An 18,714-nucleotide genomic window follows, 5' to 3' on the forward strand; every position below is an offset into this window, starting at 1 on the left:
GCAATTTGTCTAACCATTCCAAGGAAAAGGACATCAAATACATATGAGCAACTGTGTTGGTGAAATGAATTTTAATCATGTTTATCATCCTTCCAGATACACTGTACAATGGCATTTGATAAATTTCACTCCCTAGACCTTAGTCTGATCACTGATGAGATAGGAATGTTACAACGTCCTAGTGGCATCGAGCTGGATTCCTGCTCTTAATAGAGTGCTGATAATATAGACACTGGTAATTTATCTGTTACTTAAGAAAAATTAAATCTGATTTTGTGAAAGGAGGAAAAAAAAAAATGAATATAGGTGAGAAATAATGTAGACATACCCTGCAGTATATAATTGGTGTCTAGAGGTTTTTAAGGACTGAATGTATTTGAGGGATTGTTTTTTCTTTCCATCGTGTGCTTATAACTTGAGAGTCATGAAACATAGAGTGTTTCATTTTCATTTTTTCTTTTTGTTTGACTTCCTACAGATTTCCCAGATGACCTTGGAAAAAATCATGGGGCTAATTCTGCACTGGAAATCAATGGGCCATATTCTACAAAGAGATGAGGACTGAAACTGCATCCTTCCTGTATCTTCTGTCTGCACTTATAAAAAGAGGGTGTACTCCAACCTTCTTTTTGGGATACAGCAAACCTAAATCACCAGCTATTTGCAAAAAATCTAGCATCAAAAATCTGTAGGCTGCATCTGCCTGATTCTGCTGGGACTCTGAAGAGCAGAGCTTTCTCGGGTTGTGGGTTACCCAGCAGAGGGCAACGTCACTCTCACACATGAAAACTATTTGTATGCTGCTTGATCCAAAACTTGCTGAAAGCACGAGGAATCTTTTCTTTGGCCTTTATAGCTCTGTTTAAATGCAGATTTTTACTGTATTTCAATATTAGCCTTGAAATGAAATGGCATTCTGTGAGCACTCCCATGGCACTGTTGGCAGCTAGCCTTAGGAAAAAAACTTCAAAACCTTCCAGTGCTGGCCAGAAACACAATAGCAATTTTTATTTTGTTGGTCGTTGATACAGTGCTAATATCCTTAACAGCTGTGACTGAGAGGTGCTTTGAGTGTTGCATGGCTTTAGTTAACTTTTATCACTCTTATCTGTTTGTTTGATATGTGACCCAAGGGTATTCGAGGTACATGTCACAGGGGCTAGAAAAAAAGCACCTCAGGTGGATCCTGACCTCATGGAAACTAATGGCAGCATTTTCTTTCATTTTCAATGAGGTCAGGGCTGTGCCTGAGCTTCCCCTTGGAGCTTATGGCTCTCAGGGTCCTTGGGGCACTATTGAACCTTACTGACACTGACCAGCTCCTGCCCTCTCTCCAGGAGACCAGTCTCAGCTCAGGGCTTGGCACCCAGTCCTGGCCTGAACTATGCTGTGGGTATGTTTCTCTCTGACCTTGCCTTCTGGATGGACCCCAGTCCTGTCTCCAGTCCTACCTCTTGCCCTTGTCTGCTGGACTGACTTTGGAAGTGCCTGCTTACTTTGTCTGCTTGGAGGCTGCTGGTGAGATTCACTGCTGTGACCTCTGGGCTCTGCCCCATCCTCAGATCCTGTGGTACTGCCACTCTGCCAGTGAGGGCATGGCCTGTGCTGGGTCACCTGTGCTTCCTGGTTTCAGCCTCTCATGGCACAGCCCTGCTCGTGCAGACTCACTTTATGCCTGTGAGAAATCCCCAATGAAAAATTCAGTCAAACCATTTAGAGCACTTGAAGTGAACAGAGGGGTTATAATAAATCTTTGCAGGATCACAAGTCTGTGTAATGCAAAAATGTGCAGCCCAGGAAATAGAGATAGTTGTATGCAGCTTAACTGAGTGGTAAGCAGCTCTTGCTGCAAGCCAGGCTTTTAGAGATCCAGATCTATTAAAGAAATGGCCAGTCTTCAGCCTTGCAGAGAGCAGCTTGAAGAGTGAAGAACTATAGAGGTCAAAAGAATAAGAATTGAAAATAGAATTCAGACAACCCAACTTACCTTTATTGTATTTGGAATTTAGGAAATCAAGAAGATTTTAGGCTAACTTCGTGATTATTGCAGTTTGTTGCCTGATGCTTGGATGCCTGTGACTAGCCAGACACAGAAGATGACAGGCAGTGATATTTTTTGTTCACTGTGAGGCAAAAGGGGCAAACTTCATTCAGTTTTCTATTAATCTTTCCTCTCAAAGTATCAAAACAACAAATGCATAGAAACAATCTGAAATTCTGTTGGCTGGAAAACAGCTATCCTCAGGGTATTTACCTGTAGGCTAACAATTGATTCCCCTTTTACATTCCCTTTCTTTTTCTCATTTTTTTTTTTTTTCATTTAAGAAATACAGCCCTCAGAATGATTGGGACTTTCTTTTGTTGTTGTTAATATGAAATGCAAGTACTTGTATAAAAAGTTGCTACTGAGTAGTTGGTATTTCATATGAGAGCCTCTGGGTCCTCTGTCTTTCATGTCATGAAAGAACTTTCTCAATTTCAAGGGTGTTTCTGCATGATCCCTGCACTGGCTTTGTTTTTTTGAGTTGAAGCAGGAGAAGTGTCATTACAGCTAATTGCAGGGAGAAACTTGTCCAGCCTCTACTAGGAACTGCACCATTTAACAGGAGCTTCACAAACAATGAGGGGGATTTAAAATGCCCAAGGCTTTTCTGCTTGGTGTAAATAATGCCTCTTTCAGCTTTAAGAGATGCAAGGAGACAACAGGTTTTGTGTGGAAAATGTTCCACTCCCAAGTGAAACCAGCGTATTGTTCACAAGCTAGATTTGGAGAAAAGTGGTATGACAAAGTTTAAATACCTCATTTGCACAGTTCTCCCACGGGAGAGGGCTTTGAAAGTGCTTCTTGCTGCTTTTTCCCTGTAAAATGACATTTGGATCAATGGTACCCGGTGGAAAGATTTTGGGATCTGCCAGTACAGGTCCAGGAGTAAAATTTGCCCTGTGGCATATCCTGGGTGTGCTTGCACTGTATAATGAACAGTGCAAGCACACCCAGGATATGCCACAGGGCAAATTTTACAGTGCAGCACCAGGAGGGTGCAGCAAGCTCTGCTGTAATTACTCCGTTCAGATGAGTTTAACAGCCTGTGCTGGATCTTGGGATAAGGTGGTCACGGACTTCTGAGAGCTAACTTGTGTCAGGGACTGTACTGTGTCCCTTCCATGTGACTCTAGGTGTAACAGGACTGCTAAAAAGAGGTGTTCTTTCTCTTCCTCTCACTAGAAACCTCCAAGGTTGAGCTAATACTTCTGACAGTTACTTGTTTATATTTGGGTAGCTTTGAAAAAGTCTTTGCAGCAAGGAAGATATTATTTATTGCTCCTCTTTACAGATCACAATTCACCGAATGCATGAAATCAGAATGCTTGTCTTGAAACACAAGTGCTGTGCCTCTTACTGCTTCTTATTCTCTTGTTACCTTCCTCCCCAGTTCTGAGATTTGGTCAGAGAGAACATCCTCTGTGGGACACTGCCTGTCATTGCCATTTTGTCTTTCTCCCTTATTTCCTGTTATTCTGTTCTCATTTAGTATTAATGCACAAGATGATGATTCTGGAAGGAGTTGACAGTTTCACTGTCTGTTTTACTGGTAAATTTTCGCTGAAGTGTTAGTCACTAATGTGAAGGCATTGATTTGTAGTATGTACAACACTTTTAGTTGATGGCATGAATCAGTGGGTTTCACTCTTTGGTTATCAGATTCACACATTTCCTATCATAAACTTTTGCATACACAGATTTCTGCAAAGCACATAGGAAATCATTTATTTTAGTCAACTGTCTTGGATCTCATAAAGCATGAGTTCATTGAGCAGAGACCTTGATTTAAAACAAAAGTGCCTTCAGAGTAAGGTGTCTAACTTTCACAGACTGGATTAATTAATGGAAACATTTTTTGAGTTTTTATTTACAAAAAAGGTACAATTTCATCAGAAGGTTATGTGTATTTTTCCAGTAGATTTAATTGTGAAGATGATTTTGAGAAAATGACACCTCACCACTACTAGTGAATAAGGCAGCTGAAATTCCTCCAGATTCATAACCTAAATTCAAGTTCAGCTTCTCAAAGGATTGTGTCAATAATAGTGGGCAAAGCATTTCTGTAAATTGTAGGAAGCTTAGGAAATAAATTATTTGGGCCTACCAGACTGGAGATACTGTAAATGTATTGCTGGTAAACAAAAGAAAATTATTTGTAATAAAGCACTCTGTTTTCTGCTTCTGAAGTTGTTGTTATCAAAAAAACCCCACATTTTGGATGGCAAATGCTACTAAGGCAATATCAATATCTTGTATGGTTGATGTCTATAAAATATCCAGAAGGGTTTTTCTGAAGATCATATTCTGGACAGAAAACAGCATAGCACCTAGCCATAAGATTGCCTACAGCCTACAATCAGTTTTCTGAAGTGAAAACTGGTCAGTAAAATTTTTCTGAAATTAATGCTGTCAATTTAAGTCAGTGTTATCAACTGCATCATTTCCAGTCAGTATTTCTACCATACACATGAAGCCCATTATCCAGCACTGTTGTGCTTAACTATCCCAGAACTGGCATATGTCTGTCTGGCATAACACATGGATTTCCTTTAATCAATCCTGTCTGAATGAGAGCACGAGTTCCTTCTTTGGTATGTTTTTATAAACCACATATTTTCCTTTTAGGAAGGTGTTTCCAGCACATGTTGATAGTATTAGTAGATACGTAGTTATGGTCATAAATGAAAAATACTTTCTTGTCTTTTTTCTTTCTTCTTTTTTTTTTTTCATGTTTTACTGTAAAGGCAGGCATCATGCAGGTATAGCCAGTGAAATAATTTCATGCTCTTTTCAGGTTTTGATATCTTGACTATAAGGGCTTAAACCCTTGATTTCTTGGGCCTGTGTTTCTTTTGGCATTTGTTTAGTTGAAGGGGTCAGTCTGTCCAGAAGAAGTACAGTATTCTCTCTCTTTTGTAAAATCCTCAGCTTAGAGCTCCTTTCTAGTTTGCAGTTGACCCTCTTGGTATTTCTGCCTTCTCTCAACTCCTGCTTCCAGCACTGGAGTGGTTTCTGAGAAGATTGACTAAATACTTTCCCTCTTTAGTGTCTGTCCAAATCTCCTGACATTGTCTATTGTCTGAGGCACATAAAAATCTCTTCTAGAGGAAAGTGCCAGAACACTAATACATATTGTCAGAGACATTGTTCCAGTACTCAGAAATAGACTCTGATATGCTATTCAAGACCGTTATAGCATAAAGCTTGGGGCAGAGATAAAGAGAGATCCTCATCTAAAACACTGGAAGGAAAAGAAAGAAGCTGAAAACAAACTTAGGGAAAAAAAGAGATGGCAGATCCTGAGGCAGTTTGAATAGTATTTGAGATTGGGATAGATTTTATCAGCATGGTAAAATAAGTCAGTGTTAAAATTAATCTGTGAAGAAGCAAATTATTTATTATTACACTTATTAGGATTTTAATGATTTTTGAATAAATACACTGGAATTCTTTTCAAACAATATAGAAAGATTCAAAATGTGGATGCAAAATGTCCACAGAACTGGGCAATATTTCCAGCAGGATACTAGTTACATAATTATTATGAGGTTGTTAGTGGTGTTTTGCAACTAACGTGCTTCTGCAGCTTCTATAGTCATACATGTAAATCATATATAACATCAGCATATTGCATCAGCAGTTTACAGTTTATTGCTATTTAATTGCCAGTCTTTAATTCTACCTGACATTAAAACCGTGTCAAGCAATTAGCAAGGCTGAAGTCATCCCTGATATTAGGAACAGATTTTGCAAAGTGTTAAATGTTTCTGAATCAAAGACTGGCATTTCTCAAATGCATGTTGTATTGTTGGGCCAAATCCTCAGATCTTAAGAACTCTAGATTTTGTGTGTATTTGCACAAATATCCTGTTCTGAAATCCTGTTCTGTATATATGTTTGAAGAATTATTTGTGCTTTTTCAGAATATTTCCCGTTTGCTGCACAAATCTTCTGTTCTGTAGAGCCTGTCAAAAATATGTGTCAGTCAATTTCAGTAAATTTCAATCAATTTACTCAAAGGACTTCACCTTCAGCAAAGTGTAGTTCTTTGAATTCCATTTATTGTTATTACTTAAATAAGAATTTATTAATTATTATTGAATAAATAAATTATATCAATTTGTTTACTATTTAACATTATTTATTTATTTTATTTCTCTCTAGGATTCCTATCGTACTGCCTGCTTAAGTGTGTCCCGCCATTTCATACCTGACTGGAAGGAAAAACCAAATGCAGAGTTAAGCTGGCAAAGCTCCACTGTAAAGTTCTTTCCTCCACAGCAAGCGTGCTGTGTTTCCAGACACTTCACACCTCATAGCCATTGAGAAATGCGGCCCTTCTGACAGCAGAGCGGGTGGAAGGTCCGTAAATGTGGAACACGAGTGTGTCTGAGTGCTGCTGGGCTCCTTCCCTTCTCATGCAGGGATGCAGTGGCAGCTCCAGGGCAGAGCTGGCGCCGCGTCCCGGGGAGCTCTGGGTGTTGCAGGCAAAGCAGGAGCCGGGACCCTTCTCTGCTCAGCTCTGCTGTGGCTCCTTCCCCACTGTGTGCCTGGCCGGTGGGGACATGTGTATCCCGGCTTGGAAAGACAGGAGTCTGCTAAGGAAGGCAGGAGCCTCCCCTGAAATGGAGAATGTAAACCCTCCCCACCCCTGCGAATTGCTATAAATTTTAAATTAAGGGGCTCTCAGGCAAAAAAAAAATGGGAGCAGGAAATAACAGTTCTTTAATAGGGAAGAAAAATAAAAGGATAAAATAAACAATGCAGTACACTAGAACAACACTGACAGAGTCAGAACACAACCTGACACCCTATTGGTCAGGGTGTTGGTAGCAGTCCAATTGGAAATGCGGCTGCAGTCCTCCTGGAGGACACTGTCAGGTGTGGTTCTGTTGGAGCAGGGATCCTGTAGAAGGGGTGTAGTCTTCTTCTGAAGATCCAGTGGAAGAAGACGCAGCTGCTGTTCCTCTGGGAAATCCAGTGGAGAAGCCGAGCAGTTATTCCAGAATCTCCAGATTATATCCAGGAAGGAATGCTTGGCTCCTCCCTCTGGGTGGAGCATCTCCCAATGGGATGCTGTAGTTCTTATCAGCCATGCAGTGACATTCAGTAGCCCATTATCAGCAGATGTCCCCTCCCAAGGGAGGAGCGATTGTGTTCACCGAGAGAGAGATAAGGCAAACTGCTCACTTGACAAAAGACAACTGCCATACAGTTGGTGATAGAATACATCTTGCCTTGCAGTCTGGAACAATGTGGCATTGAATACCATTACAGCTGAACTCTCCGGTGCCCTCTCCTCTTTGTTAGCCTCAAGAGTCCCGTGCCTGATGCAGAAGCATATCCTTTCATCTCCAGGTGCTCCTTGCTCGGGCGAACAGGACAAAGTGAGTCTTTTCAACAGCCTTTCCCATCTCAGCTCTACTGGAGAGATTCATAAAGACTGACACTCCTCAAAATCCCCAGACCTCATGAAAAGTGTCCCTCCCCCCTGTCATCTGGGCTAGCCTTTTGCCTCTGTTGTGCATGCCCTTGGAGCTGTTGTAGCCCCCAGGGGGCTGCACAGCAGAAAGCAGGGTGTGTTCCCCTGTGCACAGCAGAAAGCAGGGTGTGCTCCCCTGTGCACAGCAGAAAGCAGGGTGTGCTCCCCTGTGCACAGCAGAAAGCAGGGTGTGCTCCCCTGTGCAGCCCTCAGGGGGGTTGCCACTGAGTTCTCCTGTGCTCCCCTGCCTGCCTTTACACCTGCTCAGTTTGCTGTGAGATCTGCAGAGTAAACAAGAGACTGTCACAGCTTTTGTCATCCTGTGAGTGACTCGGTATAGCCTCGAGTGTGTAAGGCAGAATAAGACTTCCAGCAATGTGAGACCAGGAAACAGAATGGAGACACGGCAGGATATGAGGGCTTGGCCCTGAGGTGAAGTGGAGACAGATGTAGAGGCAGGAGCTGAGGATGTACACCTGATGTGTGCATCCCCCTGCTTTATTCAATGAAAGGGTATTTTGTTCTCCAGGAGTTTTCCTGAAGGATTTCTTTCACAACAGCAGAGATCAGCTCAGACTTATGTAAAGTTGAGGGGAAAATAATGCAGCAAGGCTTGAAGCACAGCTGGAGCTTCAAAACATCTGTGTGCATGACTTCAGACCTCTCTGAAGGACTGGAGCCTTGCTTAGGAAAAAAAAATATCTTTTAAAAATTCCTCTAGAGGAGAAGCTCATTGCTCATATTTGCTGCTGAAGCACCCCTGCATTTTGCATTAGGAGGACATTTACAAGGACTAAGAGGCAAGATGTATAGGAGAAAATTGACACCCAAGAAAAGAATAACTACTACGTTTTGAAGCTTGCAGAGGAGCAAGTGTTAGATAAATGCATATGACAAACAGATCCTGTTTGATCTCTGTAAGAAGATTTGACAAGTCAGACACACAGGAGCCATAAATTACCTGTAATAGCAAAAATTACATCAGTTATAACCTTTTAAGCAGTTGTGCCTCATACAGCATCAATTCAGAGATAGTAATCTAAGGAGAACCAGTCTCTCTGTGCATGATTCCCTTGTAATATACAGCTACAAGAGTAAGCTGTGTATGATTTTCATAAGACCTGATAAAAATCTAATGGTTCTAGGCTGCATACCGCAAACCTGAGCAGATAACTGGCTCAGACTAACTGATAAACATACTGGGCCAGAAAAACCATTTTTTACTTTAAAAAAGAAATGGAAGCACGATTGAGATGTCATGGTGTGGGGGTACCGCATGGGGAAGATTCCCATAATCAGTCATCAGGCTGTTTCAAAGACAAGTTGTGGAGCTGGAGGGGGGTGGGGGCTGCCAGTGCTGCAGAGCAGCCTGCAAGGATTTTTGTACCTGTGAGACATTCTGTGCCTTCTTTAGAGCATCAGCCGAGGGGAGCTAGTTGTCTTTTCTTTGGTGCCTGGCTTGCAAGTTGGTAACAAAGGTGGGATGGGAAGGGAGGCAGAATCACAGGCTTGTTAAGTTTGGAAAAGACCTCTAAGGTCATGGAGTCCAACCATTAGCCCAGTGCCACCATGTGCATCACCAACCCTTCCCCAAGTGCCACATCCACACATTTGTTGAATGCTTCCAGCAGATGCAGCAGTTAGCCCTTGGGTACTGGGCTGAGCACCACTGGCACCTGAGGATCTGGCTGGTGCAGATCAGAGCTGTGTATGACACCCCTGCCACCAGGGCATGACAGCACAGGTCTTGTCAATGACCCCTACTGGGGGCTTGCTTCCGGTTCTCCTGTAATAGCAGAGCCATTGATTTCCCCTTGAGCCCAAAGAGCATGTAGTGAAGACTATTTCCACCCTGTGCATGGCCTTGCTTGTGCTCAAGTGGCTGCTCCTGGGGCTGGTGGAAAGACTTCCAGGGCTGGCTTTTCTTTTAAGCAGTCCCTGTGCACATCTCCTTGGTGTGCTGCCTCAGCTGGGAAGGGAGGTGATTTGGGAGATGGATGAGGATGAACTAATGTTGGAGCCAGTACCAGGCAGCCTTGCAGTCCCAGCAGAGAAGGCTGCTGGTGCTGGGCTGGGAGCATCTTCTTTTAGCTAAATGGTAATTTTAATTCCCTTTTTATTACTGCCTGTTACTTCAGACCTAAAGGCCAAAATTCTTGCAAGGCTGCTTTCCCAGAAACTTCTCCAACAAGCTGAATCACACTGGGAAAAGCTGCTGCCTGGGATTTTTCCCCTCCAAAAAAGAATTTGTTTATATGGTAAGGAAAGCTCTATTTGTACTACCTTTTTGGGTAGGAAAAGAGAAAATTACACACTGGTTCTAAGAACTGCAATTTCTGTCCCTGTGATGCTTTCTGTCAGCACACTAACCATGTGTGCCATGAGCAGACTGGGTGCTGCCAGGCTGAGGTGGGCTGGGAGCAGCCTTGGCTGGGGGCTGCTGGGCACCCCGCAGCTCCCCAGGGTCAGTGGCTGGTGGCCCGATGATGCCACTGGCCCCAGAAAGGTGCTGGCTGTCCTGTTGCCCTTCAGAGTGGCCCTGGGCTGGTGGCAGGTTCTGGTGGTGGCCACAGGGCTGTCAGTGGGGTTAGGCTGGGCTGCCCTGTGCTGAGCACAGATGGGCACAGCCCTGGGCTGACTGCAGGACCCCTCTGGGGTAGGGGGAGTAGAGGAGTCAGGAGACAAGATGAGCTGGGAAAAGGAGTGGATAGTAGCAAAGTGGTCATTTAATTTTTGTCTCAGCACCCAACTCTATTTTAATAGGCAATAAGTTCCATTAATTTTCCCCAAGTTGGGTCTCTTTTTGTCCTTAAGTGATGCTCTTGACCCAAAACCTTTTCCATCTCATTCTTTTCCCCTTTCAGGATGCATTGCTGTAGCTGCTGCATGGGGCTAGCCAGGTCTTCAGGAAGGGGATACTGCAGCAGTCTTTCCTTCTAGGGCATCCCTTTCATGTCAGGGTTGAGGTTCTAATCCTTGACATACAACTTTTTTCTTCTGTCAGTGCAGAGAGGGTTGTAGTTGCTGCTTTAACTCAGGGTATTCTGAAGCTGTGGGACAGCAGAATTGGATGTATTGCTACCCTGGCCCTCCTTAGTCCAAATTCTTCTTCTGGAACAAAGAAAATCAAGAGGATTGGGTCAGGTTCTATGGATACAAACAGCTGAACAGCACGAAGGTGATGAAACTCAGCTTTCTGGGAAGGTTCAAACATAGCTTCTGATTCAGAGCCCAGTGGGGAATATCTTTTTTCTTTAGTATTTTATGTGACCATGACCAGGCTATGAAGTAGGTGAGAACAAATCTCTTGAATGGGCAATAGAGTGCAAGAGGATATTTTACTTTCTTAGAGAAATGCATTATATCCAAAGTATATGTCTGTCACTTCACAGAAACTTTAGGGCTTCTGCACAGCTTTGTCTGGTCCAGGAAGAGCAGCAAGTCCCAGAGGCTCTGACAAATTAATTGTAAAAACCTTGGCTGGTGGACAGGCCCAAATGAGAGCAAACACTGAGGGAAAGATGGGAACTCAGCAGTAACATTTTGTGCTTGGTACAGCCTGGCCATCCCGTGCAGGTGTCCTGTGGGGCTAATTGGAGCACAGCGAGGTGCAGGCTGGCCTGGATGTGTCCCCTCTCCTTTGCCACCAGTGGTATTGTGAGGGAGAGGCACAAGTCTACAGGAAACGAAGCTTTGTTGCTTCTCCCTTTATGAAAGAGCCTACATTTCTCCCAGTGCCTCAGAAAAAGGCTATTTATTTATTTATTTTTAGCAGCATGCCTTTCAGTAGGGTTTGCAGATGGAAAGGGTCAGGGTTCTGTGATGTTCTGTGTGCCTGCCCTTAATTCCTTTCTTTTGAACTCACTGTGACTTCCAGCAGAACCCTTTGTATTTCCTGGTATAAATGGATGCAACAGTTCATCTTTAGTGTAAATATAATTTATGTTATTAGCAAAAATAAAGACATCAAATTTTTTCCTCTGGATTTTTTTTTTTTTAAGTTGTCAGAAAACTGAACTCTTGCTACCCCAGAAATTTGAGCCTAGGGAGTTCAGTGGTTAGTATATGACTACTCTAGGGGAACAAAAGGTACCTTTCCAATTAAAGTTAATAGAGGGATAACTTCAGACACACAAAAGGAAAAAAAGACACCTATAAGTCATGGTGAGTTCAAAAGGAAAGAATTAAGGTAGGCACACAAAGCATCATGGGAAGTGCTATTCAAGGTACCATGTCAAAAAGGCTGATTAACAGCAGTTCCAAGTCTACCTGATCACCAGGGAGTCTTACTGATAAAAATTATTTCCCCTCCAGAGAGAAGAATCTCCCTGAACTGAACAAATGTGTCACTTTTGAATAAGGATTCATGAAAAGGCAGAAGAGGAGAAGAAAAAAGAATAAAGGTACGCATTCACCAAAAGATCTGAAATTTGTAACTTGTGACTGTTTATCAGTCTTTAAGTTCTGAATGAAACTGCAAGTCATATGTCAGTGAGCAGGATGCAGATCACTAGATTTGCATTTCTTTTTTGTTTAAAAGTGGCTGTTTGCAGATAAAATTCTCTGGTGTTGGTTGTAATTGCAATCAGAGAAATCTAATGGCTTTGTTTGATGTGCTGCTTAGACCTTCCAGGCTGTAAGGCTTTTCAACAGAGTCCTCTAAAGATATTGATTGAATTCTGGAACTACTTTGTGGAATCTGGTGGTCTGTGTTGTGTGCAGAACTCACACTAAATGAATGTCGTGGGAAATTCTAGTCATAAAATAAATTTACTTTAAGTCACGAATTAATTTTTATTATATCTCCCCCCCCCCCCATTTAATCTCTTTAGGTTGTTTTAAACACATTGAGCTGCATAAAAGAGACATGAAAGGAAATGCAATTTGAATGTCTTTTTGTGAGCATGATGTAAAAATGCCAATTTTTTTGTTTTGGCCCTTATCCATTGTTTGACCTTTTATTACTCTCATGTATATTTACACGGTATTTTGTAGGAATTTCTCTTAAAATTGCCTTTTTATGTCTTCTTTCATACCCATGGTTTGTTCCTCCATTTGTGGTGATGTGGAATGGTTTAGAGAACACGATTGCCACAGGTGGGGGGCGGATCAATATGGAAATGTGGGCACTTGAGATGTGTTGTGCAGGGTGGTGTCTGGAAGAATTACAGAATTTCAGAATTACAGAATTACAGTGGGCTGCATGTTTGAGCTGCTTTCTCAGGGCTGCTGCAGTAGAAATGTATGAGGTGTGTCCCATGCTTTGACATTAACTGAGGAAATTCAGGAAAAGCTCTGCCCTGAGTACAGTAGGTTTTGTTGGGCTGCAGCAATTTGAGATGCAGCAGGGATGACACAAATGGAAGCAGTGGGTTCTTTGGCTGCAGCTGGACAGAAGAAAATGGTCAAGTCCATGCTGTGCTGTCTGGGCAAAATTGGGATGACTTTCTGAACTTCAGGCAAGTTGTGAGAAGCTTCACTCAGTACAAGAAAGAGATTAATGCTGTTTGCCTACAAAATGGGTAGGAGGAGACTTTAGGTAACAAACTGCTAATTGAGCCATATTCTCTCTTGCAAAGGGAAATTAGGAGTTTGCATAGCTTATTGTATATTCTAGATAAATTACTGCCTTCTGAGAAATCATTCAGGGTTTTCCCTCTTTTTGGCTCAGCACTTAGTAAACCAGTGGGCAGTGAATTTCACCTTACATTTGTGATGTTTTGTAAAAGAGAAATTCTAAACCTGTTCATGTTCTTCTATTTGTTTTCTCTAGATGAGTTATTAATTATGTTCCCATAGGTTTTTTTTTCCTACTTGAAGTTTTTAATGTTATGTGCTGGTATTACTGGTACTTAAATGTTAGAGTGGGCTTTTCTTAGCTCATTTCCTGACTCTGCTGTCCTTAACACCCTGGGGAGCTGTAGTGTATGAACTATTTCATTCACTTTCAGCATCTCATTGTTTATTCATAATGGCATTGTAAAAATGCAGAAAAATACAAAAAGAGCAGTCTAATTGTAGTATAAATTTCTCCTAAAAAGTGCATATGTATGCATAAAAATATGTGCACCTGTAAAAGAGATTAAATTAAATAATGTTTACATTTTTACATTATATTATGTTTCATGGGAAATTGCAGTAAACTTTGGGAAAATTCTATGTACAATTAAAATACATATTAGCACTTTCAAACAGATGCATATTCCTCACAATTATTTGGAATGTATGTTATTTAATCTATTTGTCCACTTGGTGTTGTCCCGAACAAGAGAGTTCAACATTTAGTAAGAGAAAAGGAAGGTTATTATCATTTTATTTGACTGAAGAAGATTACCACACAGAAAGCAATTTATATACATTAAGTGTTAAATTCACAATCACTAGGCAAGTTTCCTAGGGGGAAAAAGAAGCAGTGTTGTTTGTGTTCTGTTTCTGTTTGTTGCTATTAACATTCCTTTGACTGGGTTATACTTCGTGGAGACAAGAGGACCACATCCTTGCAGCGCACATGACCACCATCCAGCTCCATGGGTAAGAGCCTGGATGCATCTCTGAGCCCTCAGCTATTCAGCTAGAAGATTTGGATCCTGTAGTTCTCAAGGGACTGCTGTGTTGTTTCTCTGCTCTTTACTTGAGAAAACATTGTAGGCTTCTGGCTCTGTTGATTTTCATGCAGAAGTCCCCGTGTTGTTGTTCTAGTAAGCAGTTTTGAAACACACATGTTTTGGGAATTCTGTTTGAAGGAAAATCACAAGCATATTTAGCAAAGCACAGCTTTTTTGGCAGGTGAGCTGACAGCAGGCTTCAAATATAATTGATTGGTGGTTGATTTAACATCAGTAATTTCAGCAGACTGTAATGTTTGACACCAGTTTTCTAAGGCATTGTATAAGGCAGGAATAGTTTCTCCTGAATGAAGGATTTCTTTGTTACAATAGGAAGAAGTCAGGAGAAGGTAGGTTATCTGTGAAGAAGAAAAAAAAGGCTTTTGGTGAAGGTGAAAGGAAATAATGTCATTATTTGCTTTAACCTGTCATTGGTTTCTCCTCCTGAAAATTTCTGTTTGCAAAAGTTTCTCAAGTCAAGTGAAGAGTTTTTCATCTTATGAATCTTCAATTTCTTTTTTGAAAGATTTAATTTCTTTCTCGCTTGGATAAAAAAATATAAAAATTCTCTTTAATCTTTTAAAAGTTGCTTTAACAATATGAATCTCCCTTAGTGAGGGTAGCCCTCCTCCTTGTACCTTCTTGGATTCAGCTGTCTTCTCATTTGAGCACATTTCATTACAAATGTGGTTTTGCTAGAAATAATCATAGTTTGTGTTTATTGTTTAGATTATGTAATACCTTTTCTTTAGTTTCCTGTGTTTTATCAGTGTTTAGTTGAAACTCTCTCAGGTATCAAAATCGATGTGTCTTTGGTCCTGCCTATTTGCCTTTGCCTCTTTACATTGCTTTTTTTGATCTTGCTTTGTTCTACAAAGTAATCAAAATAATTTGTTGGTTTTTTGATTACCTTCTTGCACAAACTTGGCCATGCCATATTTCACACTGCCTTTTACAGAGGAACCTTCCAGAGCACATAAGCAGCTCTGTCCTTTGTCCTGCCGAAGCCCACCCTGTTACATTCATTTCTACTGTGCTGTCTTAGGGGGAAATTGCTCAGTGTCCCATTAAAGCAGTGCTGTGATTATCCTGGTTGTAGCTTTCCATCTTCCCCCAACTTCAATTTACTCATCTGGCTTTCTTACTGTTTTGGAAAGTACTTAGGGTATGTAGTATCTGGAGCACAGAAAAAAAGTTGTTTGCTAATTATGTTCTAGAAAGTTCACCCTAGAGATATGCTTCTGTGTAATTCCTTCATCAGGGACACAAAGCTAGGGTGCACCAACAGTACAAAGGCAGTTTGGGACAGAAGAAAAAACAGAATTTGGGATAGAGCACAGAAAGAGCTGGATAATGTGGAGAACTACAAATAGGGTAAAATTTCCTGGGGGCTCCTCCTGAAACCCACTGCTCTAAGCTGTGAGGTCAGCAGCTGGAAACAACTCAGAAACATACAGTACTCACTCTATCACAAGTTGTGGAGGTATGAATGAGGTAAATGCAATCCTGGGATGTCTCAAGAAGGATAACTCCAGATAAGGAAGTATTACAAGCTGCATAGAGGAATCATTAATGGGACCACATTTAAGATAGCACATATGGTTTTGACTAACAGTGTTCAAGAAAGATGATCTGAAACTGAAGTTTGCATAGACAAGGCCATAGGGATGATCATGGAAATGGAGAATTTGTTTTACAAACAGGAGCTAGGAGAGGCTGGTTGTTTAAATTGGCAAGGCAAAACCTGAGAGGGCATGCAAATTTTTTGTCTTTAAATACATTGTGGCAGAAAATAACTCTTAATCTGAAGGGCAATGCTGGCAAAGGAACAGAGAGGTAAACTGGCCATTTTTGCTGGGGTTAAGAAAGAAGTTCCTAATTGTTCAAGTGGCTGAGCTCAGAACTCTGATTATTCCAATGGAACAGTCCAAGCACAAAACACAGTAGAACACAAAGGTCAGTAAGTTTGTAAAGGGGATTATCTGTAAGAAGGCTGCTCCTGAGAGCCAGGGATTAGACTACCCGAGCCAGGTGATCATTCTAGACCTACGACCCTTAGGACATATAAAGTTATATATTTTTTTAATAATAAATCTATTTCTTTATCTGTAGAAAATGAATTTGCCCTTGACTCATTGTCTCAAATAAACTTGCCATTTGCAGCGGGAAGGATGTGTTTGTAACTGTGGTTACCCCCAAGAAGTAAACCAAGTTTCCATCCTTACAGTGATGTGGGGTTTGGAGCAGTTGCTTTTTGAATCACATAGTTCAGCTAAGCTAACTGAACTTGACTGAAACTCTGCTTTTCTGAAACTGAGATGTAGGTGTTGAAATCTTTCTACTGAAACAGTGTGTGTCAGCTAATTCAGTCAGTTAAACTGGTCTGGTTAAATAAAGCAGTTTTATGTCACTGACATACATTTTCAGCCCTTTGAATATCATCCACCATCTGATAGGAGCTAAATAAAAACACTCAAAAAGTTGCATTGGACAACAAGTTCCATTTAAAATCAAAACCAAACCAAAGCAAAACTGAAAACCAAACCAAAATGAAGCCTCTAATAATTTAGAGACTGGTCCAACATGAACTGCTGGAATTATCTATATAAGGCTCTAATGCTCTTTAAAGTAGAGGATTAATAGTGTTAACTTCTCTCTTGGACAAATCTTTTGCAAGTGAGAGGAGATTGGGATGCAAGACAATTTCCAGTTGCTTCTATCAGAGGACCTAGTGAAAGGAGAAAACCACAGCCATAAAAACATTATCCTCCCATGTGCTCTGAAAGGACAAGTTTGGCATTTGATGAGATGCCAGTGTGCTGCAAGTGTTGACTGCTGTTCTTTAAAGCCTTATAAAGAAACAAAACTAACAAAAGGCACTACAGACAATATTGCAGCAACGAGTGTTTCTTGGATGTCAAACACCCTCCAGCCCACAGCTCTTTGATCTTGGGAACAAACCATAAAGAACAAATAGAGTAATTTTTCTTACATGCTAAGATTTAACAGTGAAGTTGATGAACTTCTGGAAAACTAGCATAATGGGCATGCCTTTTCCATTTGTTAAATTGTTTTGACAAGGGCATATTTCATTTAAAGAGGCTGTTTTCTATTCCTTCCCTTTTTGGTCTGTGAAAAAATAAAAGAGGAACCAATATAGAACTTCACAGTACAGATCAGCTCACCTTCCACATGAGCCAAGTGGAAAAAATATCACTTAAATGCTCTTTTATTGAAGGGGGAATAGGAAGGCGGGGGAAATAAAAGCGCGTGTAGACAGTATAGCTGGGTATTTGTGAGTTTTGGCTCTTCTGGCCTTCTCATTGAAAGCCTCTGTTTCCATTAAACTTGCCAAAGAAAATGTATGAAGTATATTAATACACACTGCGCACATTAGGGATGGGTGCAGTGACTTAGAGGCTATCAAAGCCCCTCTGGTGCTCTCTCTGTGCAGATAGGAGTATCAGCAGGCTCGACCATGTTTGGTCACTATTTCCCATCTGCAAAAAAGATGCTGCTTTTAAATTTTTATATCTCACTGCCCTTTCACCTTTCCTTAGGAACTGAAATTGCCAAAATGGAGGAGGTTCCCTCCTGAGTTGCCATTACAACTGCCTCAGAAGGGTCTTACACTCCCCCAGAACCTGCTTTTCCAGGATCCCCTTTTCTCTATTTGCAGACTTAAGCCTTCCCTTTGTTTGTTAGACATACAACCTTTTGGTATGTTAAAGCTCAGGCTCCATTCACAGATTCTTTTGAGATTCATTTTGCCAGTGCATCTCTGTCTTCCTGAACACTAAATAGATTTTTTTCAGGTATTGCTTAACAAACCAGAGTAAGAGACTCTTGAAGTCTTGACTTTTTGGAGTTATGAGTTCAAATCCTGACTATATTTAACCCAAGCCGTTCATTGTGAGGAGATGCTGGCTTATATGATTTCTGGTGGAAAATCGTAACATGTCCAGGGCTTGGCTGCTCTTTTTGAGTGGATGCTAATAGTTGCTGGGCTTAAGAGCCAGGATTTGTTCTACCAGGCCTATTCTTTCCCACTGTTTGCAGCAAAATGCCTGCATTTCAACAGGGCTGTGAGAGACTCTATCAATTTAGATCCTACCTATTGACTGAAAGACTTCATTTTCTTCTCGTCACACAGACAAATTAACCAGTTTCTGCTCTTCATGGTTTTCCTTTTCAAACAAGGCAGTGATGACAAAACCAGTGCTAAGACACAACTGTATCCTTGCCCCTTTTCAGGGCAGAAATGTCTCCTTCACTGGAAGACATACTGATGAATCCTTGCATTCAATTTCAATTCCTTATTCAGCTATGCCCAGCAACATGCTGAAAATGAAACTCAGGATGCCGAGTCGATGTTTCTCAGATTCTGTCCTGACCATTTGCAGAAGGAGTAGTGTTTATACTATCCAACTTCAGGCATCTGACATGGGCTATGGAGCTGCTTTGTCTCCTGGATCTGTTTGGGCTGCTGGATGGGATTTCCATCTGCAGCTGGGTATCAGAGAGATGTGTGAGCTTGTCTCATTCAGATCTAGGAACAGAACTGCTATCTGGAGCAAAATGAG

The 18,714-nt window shown here is 41.3% G+C and overlaps 1 long non-coding RNA gene across 1 annotated transcript; it reads left to right on the plus strand.

The window, feature by feature from the left end:
- The first annotated feature begins 491 nt into the window (after nucleotides 1–491).
- LOC143695763 (uncharacterized) lies at nucleotides 492–11,929 on the plus strand. Its single transcript, XR_013185294.1, has 3 exons — nucleotides 492–1,518; nucleotides 6,209–6,406; nucleotides 11,841–11,929. It is a non-coding gene; the product is annotated as an uncharacterized LOC143695763 (long non-coding RNA).
- The last annotated feature ends 6,785 nt before the right edge of the window (nucleotides 11,930–18,714 follow it).

This window comes from Agelaius phoeniceus, chromosome 1 (genome assembly GCF_051311805.1).
Source record: "Agelaius phoeniceus isolate bAgePho1 chromosome 1, bAgePho1.hap1, whole genome shotgun sequence".
NCBI lineage: Eukaryota > Metazoa > Chordata > Aves > Passeriformes > Icteridae > Agelaius > Agelaius phoeniceus.